The sequence below is a fragment of the Aegilops tauschii genome, chromosome 4, assembly GCF_002575655.3.
Source record: "Aegilops tauschii subsp. strangulata cultivar AL8/78 chromosome 4, Aet v6.0, whole genome shotgun sequence".
In the NCBI taxonomy this organism is placed as follows: Eukaryota; Viridiplantae; Streptophyta; class Magnoliopsida; order Poales; family Poaceae; genus Aegilops; species Aegilops tauschii.
The window spans coordinates 500,414,165-500,429,614 of NC_053038.3; positions in this window are offsets into that span (position 1 = coordinate 500,414,165).

Genomic DNA, 15,450 nt, shown 5'->3' on the forward strand with positions numbered 1-15,450 from the left:
AACAAGTCTTCAAATCACGCGGACAGAAAGACTTCAGTGATGCCAAACACTCTTTGAGCTCTAGCTATTTTGGGCTTTGTCCTCGCAAGGATCTCTCTCTCAAATGCTTCGGAGGTGGGTTGCTCACAAAACGACAAAAGTCGTGCACTAACTCTGAGCAGCCACCAATTTACGGTGTAGGGGATGGGCTATTTATAGCCAGGAGGCAACCCGACCTGATTTGTCCGAAATGACCCTGGGTCACTAAGGAACTGACACGTGTCCAACGGTCAGATTTCAAACACACGCGGCAGCTTGACTTGGGCTACAAGTAAAGCCGACTTATCCAACTCTGGATAAGATTTGCTCGCATTGTCTTCGCTCAAAGACATAGGATTTGGTTGATCATCACATCAGTCACTCTGACTTTGTTCACTTGGACCCCACTTAACAGTGCGGTGGTTCCTATGACTCAACAAAGAAGAAAAGGAAACTACTAAACAACTATGTCTTCGCGCTCCATAGTCTTCATGCGATGTCTTCTCATGTCATAGTCTTCAATGTGAATATCTCCACAGACCATCATTATCTTCAATGTCTTCACACATTTTTAGGGGTCATCTCCGGTAGGTAAACCTAATCAATATGGGACTACTACATGTGTTATCCTGCAATTCTCACAAACACATTAGTCCCTCAACCAAGTTTGTCGTCAATACTCCAAAACCAACTAGGGGTGGCACTAGATGCACTTACAATCTCCCCCTTTTTGGTGATTGATGACAAACTGGTTGAAGTTTTCAACGGGGATAAAAGTATGTGAAATTGTAGGGGTTAAGGAATTGTCTTCATAAGTGGCAAAAGGCTCCCCCTGAAGATGTGCATATCAGTAATTTGCTTTTGAATGCAAATGCACATGGCAGGTTTTACTTGTGGAGATCTTCTTCAACTTATGGAGACAATTCATCATGCATATAAAGATATAGTGAAGATAATGACATGCACAATGAAAAATGGACGTTTGCGGAATGACTTCATGCGGAATTTATCATCGCATCACAGAGTAGCAGAAAAAGTAGCAGACAACCATCAAGTTTAAGTGTTACAACCCAAAGAACCAAATGTATCAAACGAGAGTTGTAACCACTTGGCAAAATATAAAGCAACCACCCATATGGACCCGCTTGAAGACTATCAACTCATATGCTTCTCCCCCTTTTGTCAGTAATGACCAAAAAGGTTTGAAGACATAGAGCATCTACTCGTTCCCATCAGGAGTAGACGAAGGTGCAGGGTCGACGTTGGAGTTCGGTGGTGCAGAGGGGCCTGGTGCAGTGTCGAGACGTGACGAAGTCATAGTTGGTGAAGTAGCATCGTCTTCTTCATCGACGACTCTCACAACAACAGTTGCAGCTGAAGATGAATACTCCGAGTCTTCTAAGGAAGGAGTACGACGCAAAACTGCATTGCGGGGAGGCGTGGAATCAAATTTGTAGCGCTCAGTGAAGCCATCTTCATGAAGATCCTCTTCAGAGCTCAGCAAAGTCAGACTCTTCCCAGACCTCCGACAGGCTTCATGTGACACGAATGCGTTCTTGGTGGCAAGATTGCGAATGCGATTAACATCCACCAAGAGACTCTACATCTGACGCTTTAGCCAGTCATCGTGCTTATCCTATTTCTGAAAGAAATATGCCCTAGAGGCAATAATAAAGTTATTATTTATTTCCTTATTTCATGATAAATGTTTATTATTCATGCTAGAATTGTATTAACCGGAAACTTGATACATGTGTGAATACATAGATAAAACAGAGTGTCACTAGTATGCCTCTACTTGACTAGCTCGTTGAATCAAAGATGATTAAGTTTCCTAGCCATAGACATGAGTTGTCATTTGATTAATGGGATCACATCATTAGATAATGATGTGATTGACTTGACCCATTCCGTTAGCTTAGCACTTGATCGTTTAGTATGTTGCTATTGCTTTCTTCATGACTTATACATGTTCCTATGACTATGAGATTATGCAACTCCCGAATACCGGAGGAACACTTTGTGTGCTACCAAACGTCACAACGTAATTGGGTGATTATAAAGGTGCTCTACAGGTGTCTCCGATGGTGTTTGTTGAGTTAGCATAGATCGAGATTAGGATTTGTCACTCCGATTGTCGGAGAGGTATCTCTGGGCCCTCTCGGTAATGCACATTACTATAAGCCTTGCAAGCAATGTAACTAATGAGTTAGTTACGGGATGATGCATTACGAAACGACTAAAGAGACTTCCGGTAATGGGATTGAACTAGGTATTGAGATACCGACGATCGAATCTCGGGCAAGTAACATACGAATGACAAAGGGAACAACGTATGTTGTTATGCGGTTTGACCGATAAAGATCTTCGTAGAATATGTGGGAGCCAATATGAGCATCCAAGTTCCGCTATTGGTTATTGACCAGAAACGAGCCTCGGTCATGTCTACATAGTTCTCGAACCCGTAGGGTCCGCACGCTTAACATTCGGTGACGATCGGTATTATGAGTTTATGTGTTTTGATGTACCGAAGGTAGTTTGGAGTCCCGGATGAGATCGGGGACATGACGAGGAGTCTCGAAATGTTCGAGACATGAAGATCGATATATTGGAAGGCTATATTCGGACATCGGAAAGGTTCTGAGTGGTTCGGGTATTTATCGGAGTACCGGAGAGTTACGGGAATTCGCCGGGGAGTATATGGGCCTTGTTGGGCTTTAAGGGAAAGAGAGTAAGGCAGGCCGCGCGCCCCCCCAAGGCCTAGTCCGAAATGGACTAGGGGGAGGGGCTGCGCCCCCTCCTTCCTTCTCTTCTCTCTTCCCTTTCCTTGTCTCCTATTCCTACGACTTGGAAGGGGGGAATCCTACTCCCGGTGGGAGTAGGACTCCTCCAGGGCGCGCCATAGGGGCCGACCCTCTCCCCCTCCTCCACTCCTTTATATACGTGTCCAGGGGGCACCCCATAGACACACAAGTTGATCATTGATCTCTCTTAGCCGTGTGCGGTGCCCCCCTCCACCATAATCCACCTCGGTCATATTGTAGCGGTGCTTAGGCGAAGCCCTACGTCGGTAGCATCATCATCACCGTCATCACGCCGTCGTGCTGACGGAACTCTCCCTCGAAGCTCTGCTGGATCGGAGTTCGTGGGACGTCATCGAGCTGAACGTGTGCTGAACTCGGAGGTGCCGTGCGTTCGGTACTTGGATCGGTCGGATCGTGAAGACGTACGACTACATCAACCGCGTTGTTCTAACGCTTCCGCTTTCGGTCTACGAGGGTACGTGGACATACTCTCCCCTCTCGTTGCTATGCATCACCATGATCTTGCGTGTTCGTAGGATTTTTTTGAAATTACTACTCTCCCCAACATTTTCTGATGCAAGGCCATGAGAAGCTCTCGGTCATTGAGTACACGAGACCGCTTCCGAGGCCTTTGAGCAATGGTACTCTGAGTGGCTGCAGTATGTGCATGATGAGGTGCACGTGTATTTCCAGCCAAAGGACAAGCACAAGTTGCAGCAAGAACTCCCTCAATAGGTTGAGTGAAGCTTTGGCGATCGACATTGTGAAGATATATTGGCTCCTTGGCAGACTCAGGGTAGATGGCTTCGACAGACATATCAACCTCAGGCAAGAAGATAAGATGGTTGCATGCAGAGGGCTGATAGTTGACAGAAGAGTGAAGCTTAATTAAGCGCATCACCCATGGAGCATAAAACTTTAGGCCAAAGAGGTCAATTCCAGATGCAGCAAGTTGTCTGATGAAGAAATCTTGAGCATTGAAGCTGATGCCATTGAGAATATAGAAAACCAATGTCTTCATCGTGCCTTCAAGCTTGGCTGTAGGAGAATGTCCTTTGACAGGCCATAGAGTTCGCCTTATAATATAATAAATGGTGCGGGGCAGATACTCTAAGTCTTCGACAAAGAATTCCTTTGGATATTCAGCATCTCGTGGCAGCGTCTTCATCATGCTGAGCATTTGACTCATGTTTGGCTCAGGCTTCTGAAATATGCTCTCCAATGCATTGCGGTGAAGCTGACAACCAGGTTCATAGAGTTCACCTGGAGTGGGCAGGGAAGTAAGCTCAATTATATCTTGGGCTTTGGCTTCATGGTGTACAACACCTGTCATCCACTCAAGGACCCAAGTCTTCGAATCCCTGTTGTAGCCGCGAATGTGAAGAGTGGCATGGAATTGTAGCAGCAGCGCCTCATTCCAATGCTCTTTGTCAGTCACAAACGGCAGAAGCCCAGCATCTCTGAAGCAGTCTAGAGCTTCTTCTAAGCAGGGCAGACCAGCAATGGCTTCACAATCTAGACGCATGTGAGGAAAGATTCGCCCTTGATTGTATAGGATGCATGAGTAATAGCTGCGCTATTGATAGCTCCAGAAGCGATCAGATGAGATTCTTGGCCTTGAGTAAGGGTTCTTTGCACTGTCAAAGAAGGTATTGTGAGCCCGGAAGCTATTGACATTGAATGATCCTGGTGAAGTTGCAGCTCCAGGAAATCTTGGCAGTCGGGGCTTTGGCTTCTGGACCTGAGGCCTGTGCTCCACATGGTAGTCAAACTATGGTCCGGGAGCAGGCGGAGGAACCGGAATAGGCCATCGAACAGTGACAAGCTGGCCACGATCAAATGCTTGCTCAATGGTGTGAGGCCTTGGAGGCGGTACATGAGCATTGGCATTGACATGGGCTTCAGACTGCACATTGGCTGCAGGTGCAACATTAGCTTCAGGCACCATATTCACTTCAGGCGCCACAATATCTTCAGCCATGACAACGTCATTGGCTTCAGTGGTGTTGTGTGTGGCTGCCTCAATGTTTTCAACCTCCTCTTCAATAGTAGGAGGGTCGGGCACAGACATGTTCTCCTCGAGAACAACTTCTTGGGTAACAGGGGGTGTAGCAACTCTTTCTTCATCTCTTGGTTCTTGATTGTCATCGGCTGATGCAGCCAGAATGTGTTCAGCAGCTTTAGCTTCAGACTCGGAGACATTCGCAGTAGGAGTGGCTTCAGGAAACACTTGGCGTGCTACTGAGCTTTGTTGCACGTCTCCCTCTGGAATGCTCGACATGGCGACCTGTGGCCTAGGGCCTTTGCGAAGCCGGCGAAAAGCTGGCGACGCCTGTGGTGATGGGGAGGTCTGTACCATGTAATTGTCGTCGTCAAGCACTGGAGAGGTGACTTGAGGTGGTGGAGTTCTTGGTGTCTCATCTTGAAGGGGGGAGTCTTGAGGGCGATCAGCCCATGAATCATCCTGAGCAATTGGCGTCAAGGGACAACCAATGCTGATGAGTTCGCTGTTCGTGAGAACGGGTGATGATACCGTTTGGTGCTCTATCTGAGGAAGGACTTCATCATCATCTACATTGTCTTCGCGACCAATGTCTTCAGCTGTGGTGGGGTTATCAGCTGGAATTTCTTCATCTTCATGAGCCTCTGTGAAAGCAGGCTCGTGGATCACAATACGACGCTCTTGAATGGTGGAGGCCGGACGGGCAACAGAAATGGGCTCGACAACAAGTGGCTTGGAAGAAGCAGCACGCTCTTTCTTTGAAGACTTCTTTAATTTCTTCTTAGATGGAGCATCATCAGAAGTATTCATGTGCTTGCGCTTCTTGGCTTCGGCTTCAGCCGCCCTTGTTTTCTTCAGTTCTAAAGCTGCTGTGGGGACCTTAGGCTTCAAGCCTGTCATGCTGGTAGGGAAGACAATGCGAGGTGCTTCCTGCCTTGAAACTTCAGCTTGATCCACAACAGGCTTCTTCTTCTGTTTGGCAGCCATCTTGGGGTCAATGCCTGGATGCCCAAGAGCCTTGCGCTTCTCAGCTTCGTTGTAAGCTTGAATACATTTCTGAGCGAAATACTTCATGCGCTCTCTTGAACCTTTTGCATCTTCACGTTTCTTGTGAAACTCTTCCTTGAGGTTATGCATCATCTGCTTGAAGTTTTGGACATCAGCCACGCTGAGCTTGGACATATGCTTCTTGAATTGAGCCTTTTCATAGTCAATTTTGTTCTTTAGCTCGACTATCTTCTGAGCTAGAGCCAACTCATTAGCTATGGCTCCATGGAAAGTGACGCTGATATCAACTGGCAGCTGAAGATCATCAATGCTGAGGCTCGGGTTGTCAAACCACTCATCAATGAAATTATTCAAAATATCCACATCAAAGAGGGGCAGATCGTTGAAGATCTCTGCCTCTTTCTTGCTCTTTATCAGCAGCTCAAGAGCATCATCACCAAGATCGTCGTCACTTGACAGATCAATGGTTTCATCTTCGTTCCTTAGAACGGCAGCGGGGGTCAGTGCATGCCCAGAACTCTTGATGGGCATCTTCTTCTTGGATTTCTCTGTCTTCCTGGAGACACGAGAAAGATCTTCTGATTGCACACTGGCTTCAGGAGGTGCAGTGGCCAATGGCTTCATTCGTGAAGTACTTGGTGCGGCAGAGGGCTTTGAAGCCTTTGTTTTCTTTTGCTTCTGTGGCTTTGGTGGAGCTGGCGCTTCATCAGTATCAACATCATCCGTAGATTGATCCACTGTAGCCCTCTGAGCGGCGATGTAGGAGAGGAAACCATCAAAGTTGTCAAAGGGGCTGATGACATTGGGATTGGCATCACGTGTACCATCAGCCCTGGGAGTAGAAGGACCTGGGTTGAAGTTACATCCAAGATTCTTCTTGTTCTTCACAGCAGAATCCTTGGCAAACTTATAGTTGCGCTTGAACAGATTGTCTTCGCGACACCATAGCAGAGAGGATGGGTCGGCATTTTCAGGCTGTGGTCCTCGGACCATGCAAGGATAGAAGCCTTCAGCAATGGCTTCGGACTTGGACTTGGGTTGAAGATTTTTGTGTAAGATATCTCCCCAAGCTCGCTTGATGGCATTCTTCTCCGCATACTCAGCAGTGATGAATCTGTACTTGAACCATTCCTCTGCCCAATATCTTCGAATCCATTGGATTCGAGTCTTGCGTTCGCCATAGGTTTCTTCAGGATCTGTCTTGTACATTTCATATAGATCAGGTGGCAAATATTTGGATGTATTCCCACGGCGCTGTCTGCCGCCCTTCCTTGCAAATTTTTCCGTTGCCATAATATTCCGACTGAGAGGCTTCAGAACAGTGAATGGCTTCCTTCTGCTGGTCAGACAGGAACTGGCTTCAGGAGAATTGATGTGACGCTGTAAGAATTCTGCAAATGAATGCAGACTATGAGAACCAAGGGATTCTCCCACGGACATGTACATGTGACAGCATTAGAGGTGCGAGGGAAGGGGAAGAGGTCATATGCATTCTCAGAAGATTTTGAAGATAAATCAGTTTGAAGACATTGACCTCATAGCGCGAAGACATTCACTTATTTGGTGAGAGTTGGTTCCAGATTTGTACGAATCCAAGAATAAGTACAAGTGAGGAATCTAACTAGTTGTGAAGCATAAGTGAATATACTAGGCATGATATGAGATTCAGAACAAGATAGATCCAGATATGGAAGTCAAGAAACTACTTTTGGTGAAAGTAGATGGATCTGATGGATCAAAAAGGCAGGAAAAGTAAGATTTAATTACCGCACGAAGAACTGCTAGACGAAGTAGAGTAGGAGGCCGAGCAGTTCAATCTCCCGCGCCCTAACTTGGCGGCGGAAGACACCTATGGCGGCGGCGGAGAGGACGAAGTTCGCGGCCGGCGTGAGGACGGCGTCGAAGACGTCGCGACAGCTAAGCGCTTCTTCTCCGGCGGCGACGCGAGTTAGCGGAGGCGCTAGGGTTTGAGCGAGGTAGAAGAGGAGATTGTGACCGCGGTGAGTTGAGCATTTATAAGGAAAGGGATAGCACAGTGCAATTACCCAGGTGCCCCTGGCAGTTCACATCTGAGGGACACGTGGCAAACATGCAACACATTGGAAGTTGTTCCATGTTCCCACGCACGCCTGGACTGTCGGGTGGTAGTTCTGGCTTCTCCGGGTTTCAGGCAAAAAGGATGTAGCATTAAACAAGATTCAACTTTTGTCTCTGTGTCTTCTGCTGACAAGGACGCAGAGAAGACATTCGACAGTTTCAATAGAATGCATATGATTTGGATAGATAGACTTGAGGTAGAAGCAAAGAAGGGGTTAGGGTCCGATCACATTCACTTAGATCAAAATATTCAAACATGAAGACATAGCTATAAGTGAATGATGTAGAGGACAGAACACAAATATATGTATATATCAGAATAAGACCAAATCAACATTGTGAAGATAAACATGAAGTCAAATCAATGTTGAAGACAATCCAAATGCGAAGTCTTTGCAAATGTGACGCCAAATGAAACACTTCAAACAAAAGTTTGGTGGTGGCGTTACCCACCGTATAGGAAGTATTAGACCCAGACACGGCGCATAATTATCGTGGCGCTCCGAAGTCAAATTCCGCGTTAATGTTTTCACACTTAGAGTGTATGTCTTCATTGATTGGAGATATACGCTACTTCGTGTGTTCACATCTAAGTCATCTACATGCATAAGTGTTAGGATGTGTGTCCAATCACAGGACATTTGAGGATTCTAAGATATTTAGCTCACACCGCAACTTGCAAAACCTTTTCCCATCCAAGGGCTTTGTGAAGATATCTGCCAATTGCTCTTCAGTGTTGACATGAATGATATCAATATCTTCCTTCATGACATGGTCTCTGAGAAAGTGATGACGAATTTCAATGTGCTTTGTCTTCGAGTGCTGAACTGGGTTGTTAGCAATCTTGATGGCGCTTTCATTGTCGCAGTAGAGTGGCACATGCTTCAGGTGGACACCATAGTCCTTGAGAGTTTGCTTCATCCAGAGAAGCTGAGCACAGCAAGATCCAGCAGCAATGTATTCAGATTCAGCAGGGGCCAGAGATACACAGTTCTGCTTCTTTGAAGACCAACAGACAAGTGATCGACCCAGAAAGTGACATGTGCATGATGTGGACTTGCGATCAACCTTGTCACCAGCATAATCAGCATCTGAGAATCCAACTAGATCAAACTCTGAGCCCTTTGGATAGCATAATCCTAGTGTTGGGGTGTAAGCCAAATATCGAAGAATTCGCTTCACAGCTAAGTGATGCGATTCCTTTGGTGCCGCTTGGAATCGGGCACACATGCAAACACTAAGCATTATATCTGGCCTAGATGCACATAAATAAAGCAAAGAACCAATCATGGAGCAGTATAACTTTTGATCGAACTCTTTACCATTGGCATCGGGACTCGGATGACTCTTCGTTGGCATTGGCGTCGTGTATCCTTTGCAATCTTGCATTCCAAACTTCTTCAGGCAATCTTTGAGGTATTTTTCTTGAGATATGAAGATGTCGTTGCTCTGCTGACGAATTTGAAGACCAAGGAAGAACTTCAGCTCACCCATCATGGATATCTGATATTGCTCTTGCATCATGTGTCCAAACTCATCACTGTATCTCTTATCAGTGCAGCCGAAGATAATGTCATCCACATAGATTTGGCACACAAATAGTTCTCCATCATATGTCTTCGTGAAGAGTGTAGGATCTAGAGAACCAGGTTTGAAGCCTTTGCTCTTCAGGAAGTCTTTGAGAGTGTCATACCAAGCTCGAGGAGCTTGTTTGAGGCCATACAGTGCCTTGTTGAGCTTGTATACCATATCAGGATGTTTTGGATCTTCAAAGCCAGGTGGCTGTGCAACATACACTTCTTCTTCAATCTTGGCGTTGAGAAAGGCACTTTTCACATCCATTTGGTACAGAAGGATGTTGTGATGGTTGGCATAGGCTAACAGTATGCGAATGGCTTCAAGCCTAGCCACCGGAGCAAATGTTTCATCGAAGTCAATTCCTTCAGCTTGAGTGTATCCTTGAGCAACAAGACGAGCCTTGTTTCTGACAACTTGACCATGCTCATCTTGCTTGTTGCGATATATCCATTTGGTGCCTATGATGTTGTTTTTGGGGAACGTAGTAATTTCAAAAAAATTCCTACGCACACGCAAGATCATGGTGATGCATAGCAACGAGAGGGGAGAGTGTGTCCACGTACCCTCGTAGACCGAAAGCGGAAGTGTTAGCACAACGCGGTTGATGTAGTCATACGTCTTCACATCCGACCGATCAAGTACTGAACGCATGGCACCTCCGAGTTCAGCACACGTTCAACTCGATGACGTCCCTCAAACTCCGATCCAGCCGAGCTTTGAGGGAGAATTTCGTCAGCACGACGGCGTGGTGACGATGATGATGTTCTACCGATGCAGGGCTTCGCCTAAGCACCGCTACGATATGACCGAGGTGGATTATGGTGGAGGGGGCACTGCACACGGCTAAGAGATCCAAGAGATCAATTGTTGTGTCTCTAGGGGTGCCTCCCTCCCCGTATATAAAGGAGTGGAAGAGGGAGGGGGCCGGCCACCCTTGGCGTGCCCTATGAGGAGTCCTACTCCCACTGGGAGTAGGACTACCCCCTTCCATGTTAGAGTAGGAGAGGAGAGGGAAGGAGAGAGAGGGGGAAAGGAAAGGGGGGGCGCCGCCCCCCCCCCTCCTTGTCCAATTCGGACTTGGGGGGAGGGGCGCGCGGCTGCCCCTTGGCCGCCTCTCCTCTTCCACCACTTGGGCCCATGAGGCCCAATAACCTCCTTATATGATACACCGGTGCATCCAAACCCCGTGATATGATACGCTCTTTCACACATAAACCTCCTTATATCTTCCTCAAAACAGCCACCATACCTACCTATTATGGCATTTCCATAGCCATTCCGAGATATATTGCCATGCAACTTTCCACCATTCCGTTCATCATGACACATTCATCTTTGTCATATTGCTTTGCATGATCATGTAGTTGACATAGTATTTGTGGCAAAGCCACCGTTCATAATTCTTTCATACATGTCACTCTTGATTCATTGCATATCCCGGTACACCGCCGGAGGCATTCATATAGAGTCATACTTTGTTCTAGTATCGAGTTGTAATCATTGAGTTGTAAATAAATAGAAGTGTGATGATCATCATTTTCTAGAGCATTGTCCCAAGTGAGGAATAAAAAAAGGAGAGAAAGGCCATAAAAAAGAGAAGGCCCAAAAAAAGAGAGAAAGAAAAAAATGAGAGAAAAAGAGAGAAGGGACAATGTTACTATCCTTTTACCACACTTGTGCTTCAAAGTAGCACCATGTTCTTCATGATAGAGAGTCTCTTGTTTTGTCACTTTCATATACTAGTGGGAATTTTTCATTTTAGAACTTGGCTTGTATATTCCAACAATGGGCCTCCTCAAGTGCCCTAGGTCTTCGTGAGCAAGCAAGTTGGATGCACACCCACTTAGTTTCTTTTGTTGAGCTTTCATATATTTATAGCTCTAGTGCATCTGTTGCATGGCAATCCCTACTCCTTGCATCAACATCAATCGATGGGCATCTCCATAGCTCATTGATTAGCCTTGTTGATGTGAGACTTTCTCTTCTTTTTGTCTTCTCCACATAACCCCCATCATCATATTCTATTCCACCCATAGTGCTATGTCCATGGCTCGTGCTCATGTATTGCGTGAAAGTTGAAAGAGTTTGAGATTACTAAAGTATGAAACGATTGCTTGGCTTGTCATCGGGGTTGTGCATGATGAGAGCATTCTTGTGCGACAAAAATGGAGCATGACTAAACTATATGATTTTGTAGGGATGAACTTTCTTTGGCCATGTTATTTTGAGAGGACATAATTGCTTAGTTAGTATGCTTGAAGTGTTATTATTTCTATGTCAATATGAACTTTTATCTTGAATCTTTCGGATCTGAATATTCATGCCACAATTAAGAAGAATTACATTGAAATTATGCCAAGTAGCATTCCACATCAAAAATTATGTTTTTATCATTTACCTACTCGAGGACGAGCAGGAATTAAGCTTGGGGATGCTTGATACGTCTCCGACGTATCTATAATTTTTGATTGCTCCATGCTATATTATCTTCTGTTTTGGACATTATTGGGCTTTATTATACACTTTTATATTATTTTTGGGACTAACCTATTAACCGGAGGCCCAGCCCAGAATTGTTGTTTTTGCCTATTTCAGAGATTTGCAGAAAAGGAATATCAAACGGAGTCCAAACGGAATGAAACCTTCGGGAACGTGATTTTTGGAACGAACATGATCCAGGAGACTTGGACCCTACGTCAAGAAATAAACAAGGAGGCCACGAGGTAGGGGGCGCGCCTACCCCCCCCCAGGCGCGCCCTCCACCCTCGTGGGCCCACTGTTGCTCCACCGACGTACTTCTTCCTCCTATATATACCTACGTACCCCCAAACGACCAGATACGGAGCCAAAAACCTAATTCCACCGCTGCAACTTTCTGTATCCACGAGATCCCATCTTGGGGCGTGTTCCGGAGCTCCGCCGGAAGGGGAATCAATCACGGAGGGCTTCTACATCAACACCATAGCCTCTCCGATGATGTGTGAGTAGTTTACCTCAGACCTTCGGGTCCATAGTTATTAGCTAGATGGCTTCTTCTCTCTTTTTGGATCTCAATACAATGTTCTCCCCCTCTCTTGTGGAGATCTATTCGATGTAATCTTCTTTTGCGGTGTGTTTGTTGAGACCGATGAATTGTGGGTTTATGATCAAGTTTATCTATGAACAATATTTGAATCTTCTCTGAATTCTTTTATGTATGATTGGTTATCTTTGCAAGTCTCTTCGAATTATCAGTTTGGTTTGGCCTACTAGATTGATCTTTCTTGCAATGGGAGAAGTTCTTAGCTTTGGGTTCAATCTTGCGGTGTCCTTTCCCAGTGACAGCAGGGGCAGCAAGGCACGTATTGTATTGTTGCCATCGAGGATAACAAGATGGGGTTTTATCATATTGCATGAACTTATCCCTCTACATCATGTCATCTTGCTTAAGGCATTACTCTGTTCTTATGAACTTAATACTCTAGATGCATGCTGGATAGCGGTTGATGTGTGGAGTAATAGTAGTAGATGCAGGCAGGAGTCGGTCTACTCTGTTCTTATGCTCTTGAGAGAAGCCACTAGTGAAACCTATGGCCCCCGGGTCTATTTTCCATCATATTAATCTTCCAACACTTAGTTATTTCCTTTGCCTTTTATTTTACTTTGCATCTTTATCATAAAAATACCAAAAATATTATCCTATCATATCTATCAGATCTCACTCTCGTAAGTGACCGTGTAGGGATTGACAACCCCTCATCGCGTTGGTTGCGAGGGTTTATTTGTTTGTTTAGGTGCAAGGGACTTGTGTGTGGCCTCCTACTGGATTGATACCTTGGTTCTCAAAACTGAGGGAAATACTTACGCTACTTTGCTGCATCACCCTTTCCTCTTCAAGGGAAAACCAACGTAGTGCTCAAGAGGTAGCAGGGTTCGAGAACTATGTAGACATGACCGAGACACGTCTCCGGTCAATAACCAATAGAGGAACCTGGATGCTCATATTGGCTCCCACGTATTCTACGAAGATCTTTATCGGTCAAACCGCATAACAACATACGTTGTTCGCTTTGTCATCGGTATGTTACTTGCCCGAGATTCGATCGTCGGTATCTCAATACCTAGTTCAATCTCGTTACCGTCAAGTCACTTTACTCGTTCCGTAATACATCATCCCGCAACTAACTCATTAGTTACAATGCTTGCAAGGCTTATAGTGATGTGCATTACCGAGTGGGCCCAGAGATACCTCTCCGACAATCGGAGTGACAAATCCTAATCTCGAAATACGCCAACCCAACAAGTACCTTCGGAGACACCTATAGAGCCCCTTTATAATCACCCAGTTATGTTGTGACGTTTGGTGGCACACAAAGTGTTCCTCCGGTAAACGGGAGTTGCATAATCTCATAGTCATAGGAACATGTATAAGTCATGAAGAAAGCAATAGCAACATACCAAACGATCAAGTGCTAAGCTAACGGAATGGGTCAAGTCAATCACATCATTCTCCTGATGATGTGATCCCGTTAATCAAATGACAACTCATGTCCATGGCTGGGAAACTCAACCATCTTCGATTAACGAGCTAGTCAAGTAGAGGCATACTAGTGACACTATATTTGTCTATGTATTCACACATGTATTATGTTTCCGGTTAATACAATTCTAGCATGAATAATAAACATTTATCATGAAATAAGGAAATAAATAATAACTTTATTATTGCCTCTAGGGCATATTTCCTTCAGTCTCCCACTTGCACTAGAGTCAATAATCTAGTTCACATCGCCATGTGAATTAACATCAATAGTTCACATCTTTATGTGGTTAACACCCATAGTTCACATCGACATGTGACCAACACCCAAAGGGTTTACTAGAGTCGGTAATCTAGTTCACATCGCTATGTGATTAACACCCAAAGAGTACTAAGGTGTGATCATGTTTTGCTTGTGAGATAATTTTAGTCAACGGGTCTGTCACATTCAGATCCGTAAGTATTTTGCAAATATCTATGTCTACAATGCTCTGCACGGAGCTACTCTAGCTAATATCTCCCACTTTCAATATGTATCTAGATCGAGATTTAGAGTCATCCAGATCGGTGTCAAAGCTTGCATCGACGTAACTCTTTACGACGAACTCTTTATCACCTCCATAACCGAGAAATATTCCCTTATTCCACTAAGGATAATTTTGACCGCTGTCCAGTGATCTACTCCTAGATCACTATTGTACCCTCTTGCCAAACTCTTGGTGAGGTACACAATAGATCTGGTACACAGCATGGCATACTTTATAGAACCTATGGCTGAGGCATAGTGAATGACTTTCATTCTCTTTCTATCTTCTGCCGTAGTTGGGCTTTGAGTCTTACTCAATCTCACACCTTGTAACACAGGCAAGAACTCTTTCTTTGACTATTCCATTTTGAACTACTTCAAAATCTTGTCAAGGTATGTACTCATTGAAAATATTTATCAAGCGTCTTGATCTATCTCTATAGATCTTTATGCTCAATATGTAAGCAGCTTCACTGAGGTCTTTCTTTGAAAAACTCCTTTCAAACACTCCTTTATGCTTTGCAGAATAATTCTACATTATTTCCGATCAACAATATGTCATTCACATATACTTATCGGAAATGCTGTAGTGCTCCCACTCACTTTCTTGTAAATACAGGCTTCACCGTAAGTCTGTATAAAACTATATGCTTTGATCAACTCATCAAAGCGTATATTCCAACTCCGAGATGCTTGCACCAGTCCATAGATGGATCGCTGGAGCTTGCATATTTTGTTAGCACCATTAGGATTGACAAAACCTTCTGGTTGCATCATATACAACTCTTCTTTAATAAATCCATTAAGGAATGTAGTTTTGTTTATCCATATGCCAGATTTCATAAAATGCGGCAATTGCCAACATGATTTGGACAGACTTAAGCATAGATACGAGTGA